The 25,318-nt window shown below is 34.2% G+C and overlaps 1 long non-coding RNA gene across 1 annotated transcript in view; it reads right to left on the reverse strand.

Annotated features, from left to right (window-relative positions):
- Positions 1-25,318, reverse strand: part of LOC141572457 (uncharacterized) — a 311,646-nt gene that overhangs the window by 26,223 nt on the left and 260,105 nt on the right. The window contains exon 2 of the long non-coding RNA XR_012497810.1: positions 16,021-16,118. This is a non-coding gene — a long non-coding RNA (uncharacterized LOC141572457). The remainder of the gene's footprint in view (positions 1-16,020; positions 16,119-25,318) is intronic.

The following is a 25,318-nucleotide window of genomic DNA, read 5'->3' on the forward strand; positions in this document are numbered from 1 at the left end:
AACTCATCAACCCATTAATCAATGTATGGAATTGCAAAAGGATTTTCTGTAGCCTCAACTCCCACCTCTATGCTAATACATAGGCAACATCAAGGTTTACAATTCCACATTCTGCCTGAACACTAAAACCTTTGTTTCTGCCAGTCACTTCCTCGCTAGTATTTAACTCATCACTTTGAAAACCACTTCGATAAGCAGATACCTTGAGCGCCAAGGGAGCTATAAAAAAAGGCCTAAATTTCTGCTTCAGCTTTTTAAAATTCCATTACAGAACAGTTACTGAAATAGAAAATGTACCAACTGCTTATATAGGAACTTTCTTAGAGAAATAGGAGAATAAAAATGTATTTTTCATTTAGATTACTCAGAGAAATACATGTTTATCTTTGTTCCTCTTCCATAAAGGCAGTAAAAAGAGTAGTATTGTGACTATCCGAGGATTCATTGTTTCTTAAGTCTTTATTAAGTGTCCACTATAAATCTTAGTAAGAGGTTATGTGCATGCCAAACCCGTTTATATGGTAGTTAAGTAGATTTGAAGACATTAAGCTGAAATAAGAACGTCTCGGGAAGCTGTCTAGAAATACACAAGCAATGCACATTCTCTATGTTCTCACAACAGAAGGTCATGTGACCACACATTTTTAATGGTTCATCAAAGAAATGTGGCTTTTTCTTTCTTTTTTTTTTTTCTATTTAAATCCATATTACTTCAAATAATCTCAGTCTAAGTTTTGTTTTTCTTTTTTCAGTTTTTCACTCACTCTGCTATGTTTGACACCCGCTATCTTCCACAGCCTGTTTACATATATGCCTGGTTGGCCCATTGATGAGCATACCAAAAACAAAGCTTACATGCTTTTATCTAAATGCCTGTAATATTGTGGCAGAAGAAACTGAGTTACAATATACAGTTTAGTGGTTACGAGAGGGTAAGGGGGGAGGGCGGTGGTAGATGAAGGTAAATGGGGTCAAATATATGGTGATGGAAGGAGAACTGACTCTGGGTGGTGAACACACAATGTGATATATAGATGACATATTACAGAATTGTACACCTGAAACCTATGTAACTTTACTAACAATTGTCACCCCAATAAACTTTAATTTAAAACAATTTGCTTAGGCCTAGACACCACTTTTCTCTTTTCTAAATGTCTATATCATAGTCATGGACACCGAGGATCCTTCAGTAGTGACTATGAATGGGACACATCAAACCTGTTATTTACCTGGTATCGTAACCTTGCCTGTATTGATTATTCTTTGGATTTATATACAGTATTATAGAACTGCCTCCTCAAAATCCTTATTCAGGGAAGGGAAAAATAACTCTGCCATTTATTAGTAGCTGATACTGCCAATTCGAGACATTGTCTCTACCAGCATTCGTCCATCCATTCATTCTCGCAGCAGGTGAATTTTGAGCATCTTTTATTTACCAGGTACCATTCAAAGCTCTGGAGTTACAAACATGTCCTCTAAGCTCCACATTTTAGGGAACACCTTCCCTAAAAAAAATATGTCCTCTAAGCTCCACAATTTAGGGAACACCTTCCAACTTAAACTTTCTTTTACTATAATTATTCTACTCCAATTATCAGTCACAGGGCCTTTCTTAGAAGAATTTTTTTACTTTCTAAAAAAGGCAAAGCTAGAAAGTTTCCAACATACAGAGAAGTTGTAAGTATATAAAGAATATCCACATGCTCTTTTTCCAGATATAGCAATTATTAATATCATGCAGCCTTGTTTCTCTATATATTCATATCATGCTTTTTTCTGAAGCTTTTGTGATATATATATATATATATATATATATATATATATACATATATGTACATATATATCCTGTCCCTTTACCTCTAAATACTTTAATATGCATTTCCTTAGACAGTTACGTAAATACAACACAGTTGTCATTTTAAATATAAACATGATACATTTTCTTAGTCTATCATCCACATTATAATTTTTTCCCAGATGAACCACTAATGCCCTTTATATTAATGCTTTGTTTTGTTTTCCCCCCCCCCAATACAGACTCAGGTGGTAGATCCCATATTGCATTTAGCTGTCATGTCTTTTAATCTTCTTTTATCTGGAATACTCCTTCAGCATTTCCTTGTCTTATAACACTGACAGTTTCAAATCTGTCAGAGAGCTCTGAATAATTCAGTATTTTTTCTTTTAATAACATGTTTTGCATTTTGAGTTTGTCTGATGTTTCTTCCTGGTTAGGTTTAGGTTATTCATCTCCATCAGGAATATTGCCCGAGAGAAAATCCATGTCCTTCTCAGGGTGTCACATCTGAAGGCACATACTGGCTGTCTGCAATCCTCCTCCCAACTGCTTAATAAACTTTGATTTTGGAATAATTCTAGATTTATAGAAATGTTTCAAAGATAGTACAGAGAGTTCTTATATACTCTTGTCCCAGAACTGAGAAAGTAATGATGGTACTTTACTATTCAATAAACTGCAGTCTTCATTTGTGTTTCCCCAGGTTTTCCACTCATGTCTTTTCTGTTCCAGGAGGCAATTCAAGATAGCACATCACATATAGACTCCATGCCACCTTAATCTGCAAGGGTCTATGTTAGTTCAGCAGTCTTCCCTTGTTTTTCATAACTTGCACAGAATTGAAGTGTGCCAGTCAAGTATATTATAGCACACCCGGTAATGAGTTTTCTCTTGGGGTTTGCCTTTTATTTTTTATGTTAATTTTACTCACTCATTCAAAGTGTTCAGTTCTTCAACTACATTGTTACTATTTTTTTCTTTGCTGCTGGTTGAGAGTCTATAGCAAAACACTTTAAAACCATGCAAAACCTCCTGTCACTTAAATGTAGTGTTCATTGATGATGCTTGACTGAACCGATCTTTAAATGATGCCTGGAAAAAGAGACATCCAGATCCACTATCTTCTCCAAATTCACTAGCTTGCACTGGGCATTCTACTATAAACAAGAGCCCTCCCTCTTCCTTCCTTCCTTCCTTCCTTCCTTCCTTCCTTCCTTCCTTCCTTCCTTCCTTCCTTCCTTCCTTCCTTCCTTCCTTCCTTCTTTTTTTCTTCTTATTACCTTTTTTCTTATCTCTTTATTATTGTTATAGACTAACAGATACCCATTTGGGGAGTGACTTGTAATTCATCACTGTTCTTAATTATTTTGGTATTTAAAGAGTTTTAAGATTTGTTCAGAAACAACGCTTTTACACTGGCTTCCGAGTCTTGTGACCTGCTGGCATTTACTTTAAGAATATTTCCTTACTTTCTGGCATAACAAAATAGTTCAAGCTCATCTCATAACATCCATGCCCCTTTTCCTTCTTCAAGGAAAAATCCTTTATTAAAATGTTCTTGTTACCAGCAAATTAATGCTTCAAAGTAGAAGCTAAATTAGTGATGTTAAACACATGTTCAGGGGCAATATTTCTAAGTTAAACAAACTAGTCCTCTAAGGTAAGTCTAACTTGGCCTAGCAAGTAGTAAATTGCTAGTTACATGGAATTTAAAATTCAGACACCAGTCAGGACCTTTACTTACTTTCACTCCTTTAAAACAATGTTTTATATAAAATAAACATTTAGAACCTTGAGGATTTTTAATTATGCATATTTTTGCATCCTGTCAAAACGAAACTCAGCTGAACATACAAATCTCTCAGCTCAACTGTGCTCTTTCTTTTACAACCTTTCCCATATGCACTCCATTCCCCGTTATCTTTCTCATTGTCTCACTTTGACCCTGCCCCCAAGGCTTCCCACTGCATATGTTTAAGCCATTCTTAATTTCTTCATAGAGTGCTTTGCTTCAACCTACCTTAACAAATATCAGTTTTTATTTCTTTCCAATAGCAGATACCTATCCTCCCATACTCTAGCAAATAAGGGACACAGAATCTCAATAACATCATAGCTCCCCATTTCTACATAATGACAATTACTCGTCCTCCTTTGTACATAAATCTTTCTGCATTAAGACCACATCAAATTCACTTTCGACATCACATTGTCATTGTCTCATATTATTAACAGGTGAATCCTCACATTCATTGAGTTACATTGACACCTAATTTTTTTTTTCTTTCATCCCTAATTCTGCCACAGTCTTATAGGATTTTAGTGTGTATTAGGAGTCGTTCTAAGTTCTAAATTCAGTATTGCTTATATTCTCAAATGTAATTATTAACTCCACTTCGATTTATTAATTATCAGAAAACAAACCTGTGTTCTTCTCATATTTAAATTGATTCACCCATGAAATTAACTCAAATATAATTTTTATCACTAGTTATTTACACATCCTGACCCACCTACCTACCTATCTCTCTTCTCTTTGTGTGTCTCTCTCTCCCTCTCCTTTCTTCACTCCCTTTCTCTCTTCTCCTCTCTACTTTTCTCTCCCTTCCTTTTTAAACCACTCTTCATCAATTGACAGTCTTTTCTTCTTTTTATCCCCCCCTCCTATTCCCCCTCCTCTTTTTCACTATTTTTGTCTTCCTTCTTCATCTATGCAGCTTTGATTTGCACTTCTACTATTTTGTTACTTTCTACCAACACTATAGTCACAGCCTTCCCACTGTACTCAGGATGAACATTTCAGACTATGGTTAAACTCAACCATCCCCACCACCCTTTCCACAATATAGATGCACAAAATGGCAAAACTGTGTAGATTGAGCCACATGTACACACTAATCTCAGATGTGACTCATTCCCACTTGGAAATCCTTTACTTGTTGATAATCAGCTTCTTCTCCCAGTCCCTTAAAAAGCTGTTCCAAATTTTTACTAACCTAAATTTTTACTTTATAAGTAGCATATAAATTGTCTTTGAAATTCTGATGAAAATAGACCCTATGAAGCATTAAAAACCTTACTTCTCCCCACCCTACAAACTTACAGATGTATCGACATCTTCACAAACCCTTATCTCTTTGCCTCTGTATCAGAGAAGACTGTCATTCTCTTATTGAAAGCCATTCCTTCTTCCTGTGCTCTGGGCCATCCCCAGGAATCCTCCTGCTTCATTTCTCTTCTGCATTTTCAATCTTTCTTTTGGTACGCTCCATTCTTTTAGCCTCAAAGACTGCTAAAGACTCGTTCATTCTTCAAATAGCTCCAAGAAACTTCTGTTCTTTTAAGAGTAGTACTTGCAGTGTTTCATCCCTTTCTAACCAAGCTTTTAAAAAAAAATTAAAATAAATTAATAAAAGTTATAAAATTTAATCTTCTTTACCTGACCATTAATTTGCAGACTTGGCCACTATTTTCTGGAGTCTGTATGTATCTTGGCACTACATCAGTTCTTCATATGGTCATCACTGAACACCTGATTGGAAATGTATTGACCCTTTTCCTATTTCTTTTACCTTTGACCTCTCTGACATTTGTTGCTATTGATTGCTCTCTGTCTCTGTTTTCTTGGTTTCTATTGCTCTTCTCTTTTGTGTTTCTTTTCTACCTTTTTAACCACTCTTTTTCCCCCACTTAATTGTCTCCTTAATTCCATAAAAAAATTACTGTTCTCCACTGACCAGTTTTAAGACTTTCAATTCCCTTCTTAATCTATACTCTCTTGACTATTTTCTCCAAGCACTTACATAGTTTTAACTACTACAGTATGTTCCTGACCTCCAAATACTTATTTGTAGCCTTAGCTCCTCATTCAATATCCAGAAATTTGCACCTTCTGTCTGAAAGATATATCCATTTTTATACCCTGGAACATTCATCCAGTCTTCCAAATCCAAATTATTTTTCCCATCTCCTATCTCGTCTATTGTTTTCTCTCCGGTAAACCCTATTCCTGGTAATAGAATCTTCATAGGGGCAAAATACAATCTTTCTTCCTCTTCTCATTTCCAAAATTCAATATTGAATCTCTCACCAACTAATGAAATCTCTTCTTCTATACATTTCTTAACCTAGCTTCCAGTGCCTTAGTTTATAGTCTTGCCTCTTTACTTGTTAATCCTTTAAACCTGTTATGCTAAAACAAAAATTTGGTAATATCCCTCCTTTTAGTAAATACATTGATTGACTCACACATTTATATACGTTGCTATACTTTGACCTAATCACCTAGCCAATGTAAACCAAGGTAGGCCTGAGTGGGTGTCATCACCTTGCTAGGCTCCTTACTTATATTACAGAGGCAGGAAAGCACCGCAGTCTTGTTCTTGATGCCCAAGTAGATAGAAGACAAACTTCAGCCAACCTAGTGCTTACTTAACCAACAGTGCAGGATGTCTCCATCTAATTGACAATCATGAGACTTCACTTTCCTAGAATGGGTCAGAGGGAGAGTTTGTAGTTTCCTGAACTTCATAAGTCAATGCCTAGATAACTGCTAAATAGTAAAACTTTTCCATTCTGTGCTTAATCGTTACTCTATTATTTTACAGTTTTTTGTTTGTTTGTTTTTGTTGTTGTTTTCTCTTTAACATGACTGAAGACTAAACTCTGTAGTAGGGCATTTATTTCCTGTTTCTCTCTTCAGCTTTAAATTCCACAATAACCTTTCACCACAATATGAGGTCTGACAATTAAGCTAGTGAACTTGCTGCAACAATGTTGCTAAGCTTTTTTTATATCAGAGGGATTATTCATTATGGATTTGTACCCATTGGACAAAAATTTAACTAAGTTTACTATTTGGAAGTGCTGAAAAGGCTGCATGAAAAAGTTAAACGACTTGAACTTTTTGCCAACAATTCATAGCTCTTGCATCACGACAATGCACCATTTCACACTGTTACTGTCTGTGAGGGAGTTTTTAGCCAGTAAACAAATTACTGTAATGGAACACCCTCCTATTCACCTGATCTGGCCCCCAGTGACTTCTTTCTTTGCAAAGGTAAAGCAAATATTGAAAGGAAGACATTTTGATGATATTCAGGACATCAAGTGTAATGCAATGACAGCTCTGATGGCCATTCCAGAAAAACAGTTCCCAAATTGCTTTGAAGAGTGGACTAGGCTTGGGCATCAGTGCGTAGCTTCCCAAGGGGAGTACTTTGAAAGTGACCAGAGTGATATTCAGAAATGAGGTATGTAGCACTTTTTCTAGGATGAGTTTGAGAACTTAATTGCCATATCTCATACATCTATATTTTTTGCTCCTTTCAAAGAGTAGTACTAATATTTTCTCTCTAAATTGTCTCCCACCTTGACCAGGCAGGGACGTTTCATTTTCTAGTCCCTGCCCATACTGCAAAACTTCATACAAGTATCTTCTCTGTAGCCTCTCTCTTGCTTCTAGGAAGAGTGAACTACTACATACTCTGTTCTACCACTCTCTCTTATACAAACATTTATTACTTATCCCTTTACTTTATACTATAATTGACTCATTTATAAATCTGATGCTCTGCAAGAATGTAAATTCTTTCACGTAGGGTACGTTTCTTATGCAGCTGTGAAACCTCTTCCCGAGCACATGTTACCTATTCAACATGTGTAAGAGTTTTGAATAATGTGAAACAACCTGTCAAGACATGTGTTAGAAAGAATATTTTTGACTAGAGTAAAACACATAGAGGTGTGAAGATAACATAGTAGAATTAACACTCTTATTTCCTCTTTAATTTCCTATCATCATTTAGTGTGATATGCTATTTATACACAGATAAGTTTATTCTTCCCTTTTATTAAATTTGACTTAATATAACTGGAAATTTTGTGTTTAAATAGAAATTATGGAGGACATTTTTGTGTATAAATATACTCAAGGACACTTTAGCAGTTACTGGACATCAGCCTAAAGGGAATTTTAGAATGCTTTTATTCTCTCCACATTCTTTCCATTGTTCCTCTTTTAACTTCCCCTTTACATCACATATCCTTTTATTATTTTTGATTCCTCCCTTTTATTCCATTTTATCTTTGTTAATAGTAGCTTATCAGGTTAGTTCCTCAAATTTGCACCAGGAATTCTAATTTCTGATCTACTAACTTTCTAATACTCAGATCAAAGTTATTCCCTTACTGAATTCAATCAATACTTCCTCATTGTTGATTTAAAAATTCCAAACCCCTTAGCATTCACCATTCCCTCCATGATTTCACCCATATGTAATTTTCCAAACACAATTTCTTTAGTTCTCCTAAACATATGTCATGCTCCCAACAATTTCATTGCAGTTCCACACTTCCATGCTTTAGTGCACACTGTTACCTCTCTCTGAAATGCCATTCTGGTGATTGAGTTCTCCCTCTTTTGTCTTATAAATGAAGGAGTTGGGTGTAGTAGGATGATGGTTAAGAAACAACGGCTATAGAAAGAGAGAATTCTGAGTTCAAATTCTGGCTTTTACTATATCAGCTGTAAGCCTCAGCAAATTGCATCACTTGTTTAAGTTTTAGTTTTCTTATCAGCAAAATTATGATAATGACCCGACTACCGAATATTACTAGGATTTGAGACAATTTATGTAAGGCATCTGCTACCAGTACACACTCAATGACGGGTAATTTCTAAACAGCATCACTATGCTTAAGTGTTTCTTACTTTTTGACACTGTGGTCCATATCGGTCGTTCCCTTCTTCTCATCCCTACTGACATTTTTCCACTTATCCCTAATTAATTACTGTAATTTCTTATTAATCTTGTATTTGCTCTTTTACATTGATGGAAGAATCTTGCCTTATTCAGCACTGCATTTCCTAAGTTTATTAGAAACTCAACCTATATCTAATGAAATGAAAATTTGTCCTATCAAAACATTCAATTCTATCTTCAAAATACAGAGAGATAAAGAAAGAACAACATATATACCATTTGAAATGTAGCAAAACTGTGAATACAATTTATCCTAATTTAATTTATCAGTGTTTCATTATTTAAATGGCAAGTGCATATTTAAAACAAGAAGCTGTTAGAATTATAGTTTTGGTGATAGTTAACTCTCATTCAGGTTAATATCACTCTTACACTCAAGAAAATATTCTTCTGAATTAGGTGAAATTGCTGATAGAAAAGACATTATTTCAAGACCATTTTCTCAGCACAAGGCTGAATCAGATGCTCAGTTGGATCAATTATGTTCTAATTGCTCATTGCCCGTTGAATGCATGAACAATGATTTATTTTCAATGACAATCACACAGAGTTAGCTAAATGGAAAGAGAGCCCAACATACAGAGGCACAAATAGTATGTGCTGTGATTTAACAATAAACATATTTATTTGGCTACTTAGAAAGTTCAGTGTATTCCATGGCCACTCAAATACCCTAGATTAAAGAAAGGCACTGTTGACTCAAAAATGAAAAGTATGAGTGAAATAGAAAAACATTCTTTTAACATTTTGACAATAGCTTTGGTGATAAGGACAAGGAGATATTTGCCAAAAATTCTAGCAGTATTCATAATGTTTGGAAAAATGTGAAGATTTATATACTATTTCATGAGAGCGATGAATTACCAAGAAATAAGCATTTTTAATGCTGTTCTACAAAGTTACTTTGTCACTGATACACCATACGCATCTTCACATATCAGTACATCTTTCTAAGCCAAAACATATGTTCTATTTAGTAAGATTCAATGGTTTGTGCTTTTTTATGGGTCTACTAACACTTTTTCACATTCATTTAGGTTTATTTGTGTGTTTTTTTCTCTTTCATTTATTCCAATATTATACTATTATAAATAATCCTCTTTCTACAATGATATTCTTTATCATTCTTCATGGTATCAATATCATTCTTTATCAATATCATGGATGATATTCTTTACATCCATCTTTTCACACTTGCCTAATTGCTTCCATATAGTAAATTTATAGAATCAGAGTTGTTTAAACAGATTACTCTGCAGAAAATTTGTATTTTTTGTATATATTTTGCTATATAAGACAATGCTCATGTGTCTACAACACTTCTAACAAAGAATACTTTAATTTTAATCACTAATCTGAGAGATAATAATGGTATCATATTTTAATACTATTTAATATGACCATCTTCTTATGTCTAGAGATAAGTTGGATTTCTTCTTTACTTATCTATCAATGTTGGTTATGGTATATTTTCCTTACAAAATTTTACTAATTTTCTTGTTAAACTGTGCATCTTTTTCTTTTTGGCTTGTATGTTTTATGCTATTCATGTTTAGAAAGATCTTTCCAAAACCCATCATTATGATTAAAATATTTTTCTTAATTTTTTTTCATTATTATATGTATGCCTAGGCTCTCTGACTCTTAATAATTCAAATGTATAATGTATCCTTTCTTGGAAAATATGTATTTCATAAAGATTTTCAAATTTGTTAGTTTATTTGGAATTCAAGGGGGCTATTCATGTCTTTTTGTATTTCCTCTTGAAATACTAAACTACTCAGAGTAGTTAAAAAATCAGAAATTCTCTGAGAAATAAATATGGATATTTGCCTCGCTGAGATTTTGGATTGTTTTTAACTATAGCATAGTCTAGACTATTACTGGTAGGGATACTACTATTGGAGATGAGGAACTGTAACAAAAACACCCAAAATAGATGGTACTATCTTAAGAGGAAAAGGAGGCAATGAAGAGATAATTGTTGGAGTCTAAAAGGATGATGGTCCATGTTATCTAATGATGAAGTAGTAAAACTGTGACTTAAACAATAACTTGAAAGGAAGTACTTATAAATTTTAGCCCGAAGGTAAGAGGCTCGGGAGGATAGCTTTAATAGCATGTAGCAATTGCTGTTGCTTGTAATTAATAAGGTAGTAAATGAATGAGATGGGCTTAGAAAAGAGGAAACAAATGGAATGGTGAAGTCTGATAGCCATCACTGTTGTTCAATAAATATTTTCCACTTTCCTCTTCATGGGTACCCTTGGAAGTTAAGTGGGGTCTTGTGACATTTTTGTCCCTTGCACCATGAGCACTAGTTATATACAGCACTCTGTGTTAAAGCCTGTACGGACTAATATGGACATCAACATATCTTTTACTGTTTCAGTGACTGAGGAAGTTTCCATTCAGATAAAGATTACACAGTCTAGTTCCCTTTGTAACAATGATATGTAGATACTCCCTACCCCCTCCCACTGATCTAAATTGGACATGTATCTTGGGCAAGTAAATGAACTTTTCCATTGCTTTTATCCACTGAGATCGGGGCTTGTTTGTTTGTTTGTTTCTACAACATAAACTTTTATTCTGAGTGGTACCATATATGATGCAAAGTATTTTTTCTAATTATTTTAATGTCCTCTTAACTTGTCGTTATTTCTAAACATGGAGGTACGCTATAATTTCACTCAAGTATTCACAGTCATGTATATTAAAGTACTAGCACAGTGCCTGGTACAAAAATAATATTAATTGTATACAGACTGATTAAAATACAGACAGAGGTTATAAGAACTTCAGAAAAATTCTACTGCTATCCTTAGATTGTCATTTCTTATACTTTCCCTTTCTCTGATTATGGTTTAGTGAACTTTACAATTATTCAGTAAAAGAGTGAGAAAAAAATTCCCTAATTATTGTACTAAACATGAAACAATATATGTTAACTTAGTCTGGCTACTTAAGAGACAACAATTAAATTTGCGAACTTGTTGCAACTATGTTGCGAATCTTTTTTTATATCAGACGGATTATTCATTATAAATTTGTACCAACTGGACAGTTAACTAAGTTTCCTATGTGGAAATGCTGAAAAGACTGTGTGAAAAATTAGACAACCTGAAATTTTTGCCAACAATTCATGGCTCTTGCATCACGACAATGCACCAGCTCACACGGGGCACTGTCTGTAAGGGAGTTTTTAGCCAGTAAACAAATAACTGTATTGGAACACCCGCCCTCCTCATCTGATCTAACCCCCAATGACTTCTTTCATTACACAAAGATAAAGGAAATATTGAAAGGAAGACATTTTGATGACATTCAGGACATCAAGGGTAATACGATGACAGCTCTGAAGGCCATTCCAGAAAAAGAGTTCAAAAATTCCTGTGAAGGGTGAACTAAGCACTGGCATGGGTGCATAGCTTCCCAAGGGGAGTACTTTGAAGGTGACCATAGTGATATTCTGCAATTAGGTAAGTAGCACTTTTTCTAGGATGAGTTTGCAAACTTAATTGTCTGACCTCATATATGTCACACCATAAATTACTCAAATAATATGTTTTGGCAGCGTATAGTTCAAATCTACAGAATAGAGTTTATACAGTATATCTTTCTTAACATTGATATTTTTGTAATTCTATGATATAATGATTCTTGCTACCACTCTTTCCTGGTCTCATTTTATTCTATTTTTTCTTTTTTTCTTTTTTTTATAATTACTACTTTCATTTTAAAGTAACTTTTAAATTTACCATCACATTTAAATGCTCCCAGATTCCTTGTTTCAATTAAGTAGATTTATAGATATATTTCATATATTTATGTTATCCAAGATATTGATTCATGTTATTAAAATATTTATCTTTAGGGCGGCCAGATGGCTAAGTTGGTTAGAACGAACAGGGTTGCCAGTTCGATTTCCACATAGGTCAGTGAGCTGCACCCTCCACAACTAGATTGTAGACAACAAGCTGCCACTGAGCTTTTGGATGGGCAGTTAGAGAGCGACCTCTCAACAACAAGATTGCTGGTTAAATTATCTCATGGGATAGTGGGTTGCGTACCCTGTAACTAAGATTGAAAATGGCAACTCAACTTGGAGCTGAGCTCCACAATTAGATTGAAGGACAACGACTTGGAGCTGATGGGCCCTGGAGAAACACACTGTTCCCCAGTATTCCCCAATAAAAATTAAAACCAAAAACAAACACAAAAAATACTTATTTTAATGTTATTATATATTTTTCTAATTCAAACATTTAACATACAGTTTTTGTAAACAATACCAAATATTCCTTACTGAGGGGAGAGAATATAGTCACAACAAACTTGGCCAGTGTGAATAAAATCATGTTTTTACCTCTAGTTTGTAGTAAGAAAAACTTGAAAAAATGGGTGTATTATGCTGCTTTTAAATTTTAATTGTTTTCCGATATCTATGTAAGGAACCAAGATCATTCAACCAACAAAACATATTATCATGTTTTAAATTTGAATCATTAGGGCTATCATAGTCAGGATTTTTTCAGTTATAGATGACCAAAACTAAATTAAAACTAGCTTGAGCTGAAATATTGTTTTTTTACTCATATTATTGAAAAGACTCAAGTGTCTATGTTAACAGGAATCAGTCTCTATCCCTTGCTATGTTTTGTCTGTGTTGGCATCATTCTCAGGTAAACTCTTTAGATAGGGTGGCAAAAATAGCTACAAGCAACTCCAAGCTTACATTCTAATAGCTCAGCAAACATTGTTCCTGTAACTGCCAGGTCTGGCCCGCAGGGACCCAGATTGGCTCACGTTCATATTCCAGAACCATCCACTGAGACCAAGGTGGCAGAACACGTTGACTCGCTGAGCTTTTTAAATAAGCTCCCTCCTAGCATATTTAGGCTCCCATCTCAGGACATTCCCAAAGGAAACCTGGGGTCCTTTAAGCTAAAAAATAATATGAGAGATTCTGGGAAGGTAGATAGTTGTCTATTACAGAGACTTAAAGAATGTTAAATGCCTACCCCAAATTCACAGCATTCTTTAATTGTAGAGTGAAGAGAAACATGACTTCTGACCTAAACACTTTTCTCTTTAGGGCACAATTATAAAACTACTTTGAATTTCTTTTATGAAGTCCTTATTATGAATATTGTGGCTGCTATAGCTTTTAACTGTTTTTAATTGTTATGTTATGGTATAAGCTGATATACGGATATAGATGTAGAGAGACATATAAAAGTGTATTTTAGCATAAATATTTTTCTTTTTTTCTCAAAAATGTTTTCTGTGTAAAAGAAGAAATAATGGTGGTTGTTATGGTGATAATTGAATACAAATACCATTTAAAACAATATCCATCTAAGTGATTGGTGAGTATTAAAGGCAAACAGGAAAAAAAAAAAGTATGATATTAGCTTGCTATAGAAGTTGGTAATGAACTGAGGGAGTTGATTAGGTGAAGTTAAAAGGTAATAACTATTCTCACTAGAAATCTCGAGAAGTCTCAGGCTACTCTATAAGTAAATGTACTTTCCTGGCCCCAGAATCAAGGGAGGTGCAGGAAGTCAGGAGCAGTGGAGAAAATACAAGGCCTTGCTTCTTTCACACTAATTAAGAACACAAGTCATGCACTATGTAAAATGACACCTTCCACATGATTGATTGTTAAATTCCTTACTGTATTCCAGAGCAAAAACATGGCTTAAAACATCAAAACATTAAAATCATCCTCATATCTTAAAAAAGCTTGGGCTGCAAGTTAAAATTGCAAGGTCAGTTAGAAGAACAAACTCTTTTGAAATAAATGATAAAACTGAAGTAGGAACAGTTAGTGATTGTTAACAGTTAAGCACTAATAAATAAGGAATCACACTAAAACTGAAACTTGGAGTTCTTTAAAACTTTATTCTCTGGAATTAAAAGAAAGGATTCTAAGCAAGTTTGCCACTTTATATTATGTTTTTTAACTTTTAAAGAGTGAATTTAAATTTTTAATTTTTAAGAGTGAATACAAATATGTGTCTATTATTCATGGTTATAAAAATTGGATGTGTGGCACTGGCACACTAAGATTCACCTGGAGCAGTATATTCTAATAATCAGTAAAGTACCTAGAATATAATAAAAGACATAGTGCAAGCTCACCTTATAGTGGATAGTAAATATCAGAGAAGTCATGATGGCGCCCACTTTTACCAATATAGATTTATCATTGATGAAGAGAGTAATATTTTGTATACGAGATAGTACTAGCGGCTACAGCAGGGGATACAAAACACATAAATAAAAACCAGCATGCCCTGTCCTTTATGAGTTTCTAGTCTGGTAGACAAGATAAACTCTACATGAAAGGACTTGCAAAGAAACATTCTTTCTAGGAAAGAAAGAAAATCAAGTCAGGTATTGTTAATCAGGAACTCATTGGTGGGGAAAGCTAAGATTTTTCATTTTTCTTATTTTGTTTTCAATAGAAACGTAGAATATATATCAACTGAGTAGAAAAGAAAGGGAAATTTTGTTTATATAGTTGTCATCACCATTAATCAGTGAATCCCCCTCGATTTTTTGCACTTTTAAAACTTTTATTAAGTTTATTGGGGTGACATTAGTTGGTAAAATTATACAGGTTTCAAGTGTACAATTCTATAATACATCATCTATATATTGCATTTTGTTTTACTACTTTAGCTCCCTAAACGCAATTTTGTAGCTTTTGTAACTCCATTGTTCCCGTACAATGCAACCAAAATAAAAAGATTTTAATGGAGGGAACACTGTATCTGTGATTTTTTTTTATGGTAAACTTTCCGCAGTATCTGTGAAGGGAGGACAGCATTTTGACTTGCTTCCAGAGTCCATCAATCTGCACATTTCTGTCTATCTCAGTGGTGCAATTTTTTTTTTTTTCCTAAGTGAGAGTACAGTGGTTTGGGAATTACACAGTGATTACTGTGTAATCTTTAGAAGCATACTGCCTTTGCCACAGTTTGGTTTCCTTAATTTTAAGTTTAAAAATTAGAAAATATTAACTTTAAAGTTATTTCTTTCCCCACATTTGAATTCATTCATCTATTTATTCAGTTAATACTTATTGGTTACCAGCCAAGTGTTGTGAGCAGTGTTCCAGGTTCTGGAGATATAAAGCGACCAAGGGTCTCAGTGTCCATGATTGTGTTATTTATATTCTTGTGTGGGCACACGGTAAAATAAACAAACAAATATGATGCTTAGTACTGAGGAGAAATGTCATAATGACTGCTCAAATTGGGGCACTACTTTATCTAGGGCATTGTCTGAGGAAGTAGCATTTGAGTTGAACCTTGAATAGAGATAAATGATCTAGCTGTGCATTACATTATAATTTGAGAAGCCTCATGTTTCGTCTGCAAGCACTTAAATTTATTTCCCAAGCCCCTGACCCTTTCATGCAGATGAAGTCATTCAACTTACCAGTGAGAACAGAGAGTTCTTTTCTTTGCAGTTATTCCATTATTATTCTTCACACACAGGGTTATGACTGCCACTCTGTTTATTGGACGTACTTTGTACTGCAGAAGGAACAATAAAATGATGACTTGGTGACAGATCTACTTTACTGCCAAGGCATATTGTAGATCTCCATTAATTTCATTGTTTCTCTTCTTTCTGCCTGTCATTTTACATGAAACAAACAAAACTGATACTTTCAATGACAAGCAGATACAATGAAAAGATACTACTTCAAAATCAAAACAACAACAAAAAAAACTACTTTGCAAAGATTCTTCAAGTCCCAGCACTCCACATTTCAAAAATATTTAATGGCTTGCCACTTATAAAATGGAGAACTATTAATAATGAGTTCTCTTCCTTTTGGAATCTTCTAAAAATCTGTCCCTCTGGTCATTTTTTGTAACATACAACCTAAGAACAGGACAGAATATTCATAAAACACATCTCTGAATGAATAAGTGAGAATATTATGCATGAAGGAAAACACAGTTTTTGTTTGTTTGTTTCCTTGGGATATCTAAATGAAATGTTAGAAGGACATGGAATTAGATAATTACATACATTATGGTGGTTATTAAATAGCTCAAACAAGACAAAAGTTTGGCTCCTACACAATATGCATTATACCTTATAATGAGCAACCTACTCTCTTGGGATGGACAAACTGAGAAGCCAAACAGAAAAGCTCAAACCAAATAAAAAAAGAATAATCAGGAGAAGGAAAGGAGAAAAGAAAGAAGGTTACATACTCAGAAAAGGTGAAAGAAAAGACATACTTGAAAATCTATTCTCTGAAGTATCTAAAAGAGCAACAACATCATAACAAAACTGAGAATGAAAGGAAATATGGGCTGTTTCACATCTGCATAATCAAAATGGGAAATAAGATTCATTGAACATATATGCACGATGCTAAGTATAACTAGTATTATTAAATATTCTGTGCCAGGTAATATGCGAAGGACATCCAACACACATATATTTAACTATAAAAGCCCTTTGAAATATGAATTACAATTGGGTCTCAGAGAGTTTAGGTGACTTTTTTCAAGTTCTCATAGATAGTAAGGGATAAAAGCAAGAAATGATAGCATGCTCTTTATTGCTAGAGATGATGCTTTCCCTGCTATACCCTGCTGTCTCTCAGTGAAAGATCCCTCATGTCTAGGACAACCCAAGCCTATTTGATCCTGCTTTCATTTTCAGTCAGTCAATTATGAAGCTCCAACTTGTGTCAGACACAGTGGCCTCCAGAGAGATAGTGATAAATTTGACTACACTGTCAGTAACTCTCCTAGAACTCATATCTACCAGATTCACCTGAAGGTCCTATCAGGTACTCCATCCTTTGGATAACTTCAAAAGGGTAGGAGAAGGCGGATGGAGGGCAAATAATTTAAGTTAATGTAATATATTATCTGAACAAATTATCCAATGAGAAACAGACCAGGGTTTGGGATTATGTATGCTCTTATAGGGAAAATTATTTTGAAAGACTTATTGATGATAAACATATAAGTAGTAAAATATATGTGTGTGTATGTGTATATATGTATATATTTATATATCTATATATCTCTCTATGTATGTATATATATACATAGAGAGATATAGATACATATACATATATAGAGATATAGATATGTATATCTCTATATATACACATATATAGAGATACAGAGATACATATACATATATAGAGATATAGATATGTATATCTCTATATATACACATATATAGAGATACAGAGATACATATATATAGAGAGATATAGATATATAGATATATAGATATATAGATATATATGTGTGTGTATTTGGAGAAAAATGTATTTAAAGTTAAAAAATCTATACAGCAGGGAAAGCAAATAGTGTTGATTTTTCATTTACATATGCAATAATCTAGAGATCTGATTAAATATAGAAGAAACACCAATAAATAATTATTTAGATGTGTGTGTGTGTGTGTGTGTGTGTGTGTGTGTGTGTGTGAATATATGGAAAGATCAAATAGCATTTGCGAGTAGGCCTATGAATGAGCACTTAATCCTCTTTTAATTATTGGTTATTTGAAAAGATTTTTTTTTTTTGAGTACAAACGCTTTAAATTCAACTTTTATTTTCTAAACGCCACATAAATCTGTTTTCATTTGCTCTATTATGTACAACATATTCCATTTAAATTTTTTCACAGGGATGAAGTAATTTGAGGAAGAAAATGTAGCTGCATCTAAATATGTCATAACAGATCAGGACGGGTCATTGCTGATGATACATGATATATATTAAGTAATATCTCAAAAAAATGTGTAAAACACAAGACTTTGGGGCACGACAAGAATGAAAATAAACTATTCATGGCATAATAGTATTTCCTGGTAATTATACTATGAATAATTAGGCCAATAGCAATAAAATGGATTAAGATCTATGTCATCATTCATTTTGGGTTATGTAATGCTGCTATATGTAATTGTTATATAGGCTCATTATGTAATCAGGTGTAGCGGTGAATGGATTCATTGTTCAATTTTCCTGGCAATCTCAACTTTCTTTATACAGAGGGTGCAAAAAAAAAAAAGTATACACATTTTAAGAAAGGAAGAAAAAAAAAAACTCTATTAAAATTGTAATAATGTATACTGATAACAAAAAATAAATACAAGTCATTTGTATACATTTTTTGGTACCCTCGCCCCAGCATATGTATTTTGCCCTCTAACAAAGGAATGGGAAATTTTATTTAAATAGTGCTCTAGGAGTAAATATATTATGTACTAGGTATTAGAGAATTTAAAAATTCTAAGAATTATGTTATAAAAATGGTGGCATGAGGTGAGCCTCTTAAAATCTGTCCTGGAATTTACAACAAATTGAACAACTATAATTCTACAAAGGACTCCCTGTGCAACAGACAGATAAGACTAAGAGGCATGCAACTGAAATCATCTAAAGGGGAGCAAATTGTGCGAGTGGGGGAGGAAGGAAGGGGAAAGTGCAGAGACACGTGCCTCAGGGACGCAAGACATAGAACAAAGCTCGGAGCTCCAAGCTCCCTGCATTCTGGAACTACCACAGCCATGGGAGAGGGAAGAACTCGGACTGCTAGGGCTCTGTTTATTGCCCACAATCCTGCCTGAGGAATCAGCATATAACATGTCTGAACCCAACATTCATGTCAGAGACCTCAAAGCAAAGACTAAAGGAAGAAGCGTGGAAACAGTGGTTTCAACCCTCACTGCCAAGCAGAGGACAGTAGGCTTAGGCACTGAGCCTAGCTGCCCACCTCCCACCCTCCCAGAGCTTGCCACACTCCCACTCTCCCAGTGCTAGACTTCCAACCCAACTACTTCTGGTGAAGGGAGGGAGCCCTGGGTGTAGGATTGGCTGTGCTGGTGATTGCAACCATTGCTCTAGGTTACCTCTCACAACCCACCCTGCCTTGTTCCCACCTATCTGGGAGGATCCCTGCAGGAGTAATCAGAGCCAGTGAAACACACAGGCTGTGAAACTTCTTCAGGAAGAGCTTTGGAACTTCAGAAGCTCTCTATATCCCTCCACGGAAGCGGTACCCTGTGACCCAGATGACCTGTTCACAGAGGGAAAGCCTGTCTTCCAGGGAATCCTCCCACTGTGTAAGAAACTGGAACAGTGTAGAGAATATAACACTACAGTGTGAGAGAGAATAAAATGCTGAAGTCAGAGAGAAAATAGAGCATTCTACCAACACCTACTGGAAAACAAAAAATAAGACATCTTCCTATCAACTTGTTGCAGAACCCACTCCTGTAGATGTCTAGGAAGAGACATAGTAATTCATTAATTGCCATGAATAACCAAGGCAACAAGACAGCTCAGAAAGAAAATGAAAAGTCTCCATAAAATGAACTTAAATATATGGAAATATATGACTTAAATGACAGAGAATTCAAGATTGCAGTTCTTAAAAAAAATCAATGAGGTGCAAGAAAACACAGACAGACAGTTTAATGAACTGAGAAACACAACCAAAGAACAGAATGAACATTTTACAAAGAGATTAAAATTAAAAAAATAATAATCAAATAGAATTTCTAAAGAGAAGGAACTCAATAAAAGAAATGAAGAATGAAATAGTCAGCGTAGGCAGTAGAGTTGACCAGATGAAGGAAAGAATCTGTGACATTGAAGATAGAAATCTGGAAATGACACAGATGGAAGAAGAGAGAAATTTGAGAATTAAAAGAAATGAAGGAACTCTACAAGAACTTTCTTTCTCCATCAGAAAGAGCAACATAAGAATAATGGGCATACCAGAAGGAGAAGAAAGGGAGAAAGGAACAGAGAGTATATTCAAACAAATAGTCAATGAGAACTTCCCAGACTTGTGGAAACAACTGGATCCTCGAATCCAAGAAGCAAATAGAATATCTAATTACCTCAATCCCAACAGGCCTTCTCCAAGGCACATTATAGTGAAGCTGTCAAAAATTAATGACAAAGAAAGAATCCTTAAGGCAGCCAGGGAAAAGAAGATGGTAACCTACAAAGGAAAGCCCATTAGATTATCATCAGATTTTTCAGCAGAAACTACAAGCCAAGAGGGAGTGGAATCAAATATTCAAACTATTGAAAGAGAGAAATTATGAGCCAAGAATCCAGCAAAGATATCCTTTACATATGAAGGCGGAATAAAGACCTTTCCAGACACAGAGAAGCTGAGGGAATTTTCTAACACACGGCCTGCACTACAAGAAATATTGAAAGAGTCTATTTGACCTGAAACAAAAAAAGCGAAATAATACAACACCATGAGTAGTATTATGAACAGTCAGAAGCAGGAAATGGCAACCTCTATACCAAATAGGACACAATACACTTAAACATAACATACAGGGTAAAGAAGAAAAAATAAAAAATAAATAAAAATAGAAAAAAGAGGAAAAAGACAGCTTGCTACTGCAGCACAGAAAACAACTGACAGCATAAACAGGGAAAATTTGTGACAACAAAAACATAAAAGGGGAGAGAGTAAAGGTCTGAACTGGCACAAGGTAATGGAGGAAGTCAGCATATTAAAGAAAATGGAATACTCTAAATATGAAACTTTCTTTTACATAAACTTAATGGTAACCACTCAAAAAAAATCAAAAACTGAAATACATAACATTAAAAAAAAGAAGAACTAGAGGGAAAAACCATAGAACACCACCACACTGAAATAATAGACAGCAACAAAAGACAAAGAAGCAATGGAGACACAGACTTACCAGAAAACCAAAGATAAAATGAAAGGAAATCCTCATATATCAGTAATCACTGTAATGGTAAATGGACTGAACTCACCAATAAAAAGGCACAAAATAGCAGACTGGATAAAAAACACTAAACCCAAACATATGCTGCCTCCAAGAGACACATCTCAGCTACAAGGACAAACATAGACTCAAAGTGAAAGGTGGAAACTGATACTCCAAACAAATGGTACCCAGAGAAAATCAGGTGTAGCCATACTGATATCAGATGAAACAGACTTCAGGGTGAAAAAGGTAACAAGAGACAAAGATGGACATTTCATAATGATAAAGGTAACTATACAACAGGAAAACATAACAGTCATCAATATTTATGCCCCCAATCAGGGAGCACCAAAATATACTAAGCAACTAGTAACAGAACTAAAAGAAGAAATTGACCAAAACACAATTATACTAGGGGAACTAAACACATTAATGACAGCTATGGACAGATCATCCAAACAGAAAATAAATAAATATCAGCCCTAAGTGACACATTAGATAAATGGATATAATTGACATTTATAGAGTACTTCACCCTAGAAGATCAGACTATACATTCTTTTCTTGTGTACATGGAACATTCTCAAGGATAGACCATATATTGGGACATAAAACTAGCCTCAGCAAATTTAAGAAGATTGAAATCATACCAAGCATATTTTCTGATCACAAGGCTTTGAAACTGGGTATCAACTGCAAAATGAAAGCAGGAAAAGCCACAAATATGTGGATATTAAACAACATACTTTTAAAGACTGACTGAGTCAAATAAAAAATAAGTGGAGAGATCAAAAGATACATAGAAACAAATGAGAATGAAGATACATCCTACCAAAAATTTTGGGATGCTGTGAAAGCTGTTTTAAGAGTGAAATTTATATCATTACAGGCCTATCTCAAGAAAGAAGAAAAATCCCAGATAAATAAACTCACATTACACCTTAAATAACTAGAAAAAAGAAGAACAAATGAAAACCAAAGTCAGTATAAGGAAGGAAATAATAAAAATCAGAGCAGAACTAAATGAAATAGAGAACAAAAAGACAATTGAAAAAATTAATGCAAAAAAATATTTGTTCTTTGAAAAGATTAACAAAATTGACAAACCCTTAGCTAGACTCACAAGATAAAAAGAGAAAAGACACTAATAAACAAAATCAGAAATGAAAAAAGGGGAAGTTATCACGAATGTGAAAGAAATACAAAGGATCATCCAAGAATACTATGAAGAATTATATGCCACAAAATTCAATAACCAAAAAGAAATGGATAAATTCTTAGAAACATAAGGTTTTCCTAGGCTGAATCACAAAGATTTGGAAAATCTAAACAGACTGATCAACAGTAAGAAAATTGAATCAGTCATCCAAAAACGTCCCAAAAGCAAAATTCTGGGACAAGATTGCTTCACTTGTGAATTCTACCAAACATTCAAAGAGGATCTAATACCTGTCCTAATCAAACTCTTCTAAAAAACTGAAGAAAAGACAATACTCCCTAGCCCATTTTATGAGACCAACATTACCCTGATACCGAAACCTGGTAAGGAAACACAAAAAAGAAAATTACAGACCAATATCTCTGATGAATACAGATGCAAACATCCTAAACAAAATTCTAGCAAATCGAATGCAACAATGCATTAAAAAGATTATTCATCACGACCAAGTGGGGTTCATCCCAGGGGCACAAGGATGGTTCAACATATGCAAATCAATCAGTGTGATACACCACATAAACAAAATAAAGGACAAAAAATATATGATTATATCAACAGATGCAGAAAAAGCGTTTGACAAGATACAACATCAATTTATGATGAAAACACTTAATAAAATGGGTATAGAAGGAAAATACCTTAACAAAATAAAGGCCATACATGACAAACCCTCAGCTAGTATCATAATTAATGGTGAAAAACTGAAGCCCTTTGTTCTATGTTCAGGAACACGACAGGGATGTCCCCCATCACCTTTGCTTTTCAACACAGTATTGGAAGTCCTAGCCAGAGCAATCAGGCAAGAAAAAGAAATAAAAGGCATCCAAATTGGGAATGAGGAAGTTAAATTGTCACTCTTTGCAGATGACATGATGCTATATACAGAAAACCCTAAAGACTCCACCAAAAAGCTATTAGAAACAGTCAACGAATTCAGTAAAGTTGCTGGCTACAAAATCAATGCTCAAAAGTCCATTGCATTCCTATATACTAACAATGAAGTCTCAGAAAAAGAAATTAAAACAAAAAATAATTTTGCAATTGCAACAAAAAAAAAATAAAATCCCTGGAATAAACTTAACCAAGTATGTGAAAACTGTAAGACATTTTTTTAAAAAATTGAAGAAAAAACAAAGAAGCAAAAGACATTCCATGTTCAAGCATCGGAAGAGTCAACATAGTTAAAATGGCCATATTACCCAAAGCAATATACAGGTTTAATGTAATCTCCATCAAAAGCCCACGGCATTTTTTAAAGAAATAGAACAAAAAATCCTGAGATTTGTATGGAAGCACAAAAGACCCCGAAGAGCCAAAGCAAACCTAAGAAAAAAGAACAATGCTGGAGGTATCACACTCCCTGACTTTAGTTTGTACTACAGGGCAACAAAAATCAAAACAGTATGGCCACATGGTGTGTAAAATAAAAGAAGTACTATTGGAAACATCAAGAACTTTTTGGGATACATTTCACTTTAGGTATATAGCAAAAGTCTGAATTATATTTAATTACCCTTTCAGAGTGGAGTTGTTAAACCTGGCTATAAAACTGATTGTGTAATTACCTTTGCAAATATCTCCAGTTGCATGGAGAATAACAATTTATACTAAATAAAAGTAGAAAATGTTCATTTTAATTTTCCATCTCTATATTGCCCGAGAATGAAGGGGGGTGGAGTTAGGAAACATTTTGTGGGCTGGGATATTATACTTATTTGTGAAATTCTTGTATTTATTTCAGTTCTACTTGGGAAGTGTGTGATCCTCAGTGTATGAAACTCAGGGAGGATGCAGATACTTCCCCCAACACTCTTCTCACTTTGACTTTGCCTCAGATCCTGAGGAGAATGGTAACAGTGTCCTGTAGACATGGGTGTGGAAGATTATCTTTTAATCCTTGCTCATAAATGCACTTAGAGATAAAACCCTGGAGAATTATTTAACTCTCTTAGCCTTGGAGAGAATGTACATCAAATGATTATTACAGATCCTTGTACTTAACAACTTACTAGTTTGCTTTCCTCTCTTTCATTAGATATTAAAGCCCTTGAATACAAAATGTTTCCTTAATTTTCGTGTAATCAGTACTTGGTGAATTCTTTCAAAACCTACTGTTACTAGTATATAAGCTCTATGAGAGAAAGACTTTTGGTTTTACTTTTAGTCCCAATACCGAGAACAGAAACATGTGTTAGGTATTTCATAAATATTCTGTAACTCAATGAATAATAAATATTGCTATTATATATGGAACACTTACTATGCACCAAAAGTAGTTAAATATTTTACATAACAGTGTTTTATTTGATCCTCACACATATCCAGTGAGGTAGGTATGATTCTTTTTACCATATGAAGAAACTAATTCTTGGAGAAGATAAATAACTTGCCCCATGTCACATGATTTGGAAATTCCAAAGCCAGATTTTAAACCTAGGTCTGTTTGATTATGAACCCTGTGATCTTAAACAGTATGATAGCACCTTGAATATTCAATGTACTTAATAAAATGTATTCCCCCAATGCATACCCATACTTAGCACCTTGTATAATGGATGAATAATATTTGTTTATGAAATTGCATTTATTTTTAACATTTGTATATTTTTATAAAATAATTTGAGATTTGGTTAATTGTCCTAGAAAGGTGATTTTCAATAGAGTATTTGTTTAAAAAATATTTATTCAATGAATAATTATAAAAAAAGGTAAAGGCTGTAAAGGTTTGTTTTGTTTTTATGGCAGCCTTGTTCTTATCT

The sequence above is a fragment of the Rhinolophus sinicus genome, linkage group LG06, assembly GCF_036562045.2.
Source record: "Rhinolophus sinicus isolate RSC01 linkage group LG06, ASM3656204v1, whole genome shotgun sequence".
Classification (NCBI taxonomy): domain Eukaryota; kingdom Metazoa; phylum Chordata; class Mammalia; order Chiroptera; family Rhinolophidae; genus Rhinolophus; species Rhinolophus sinicus.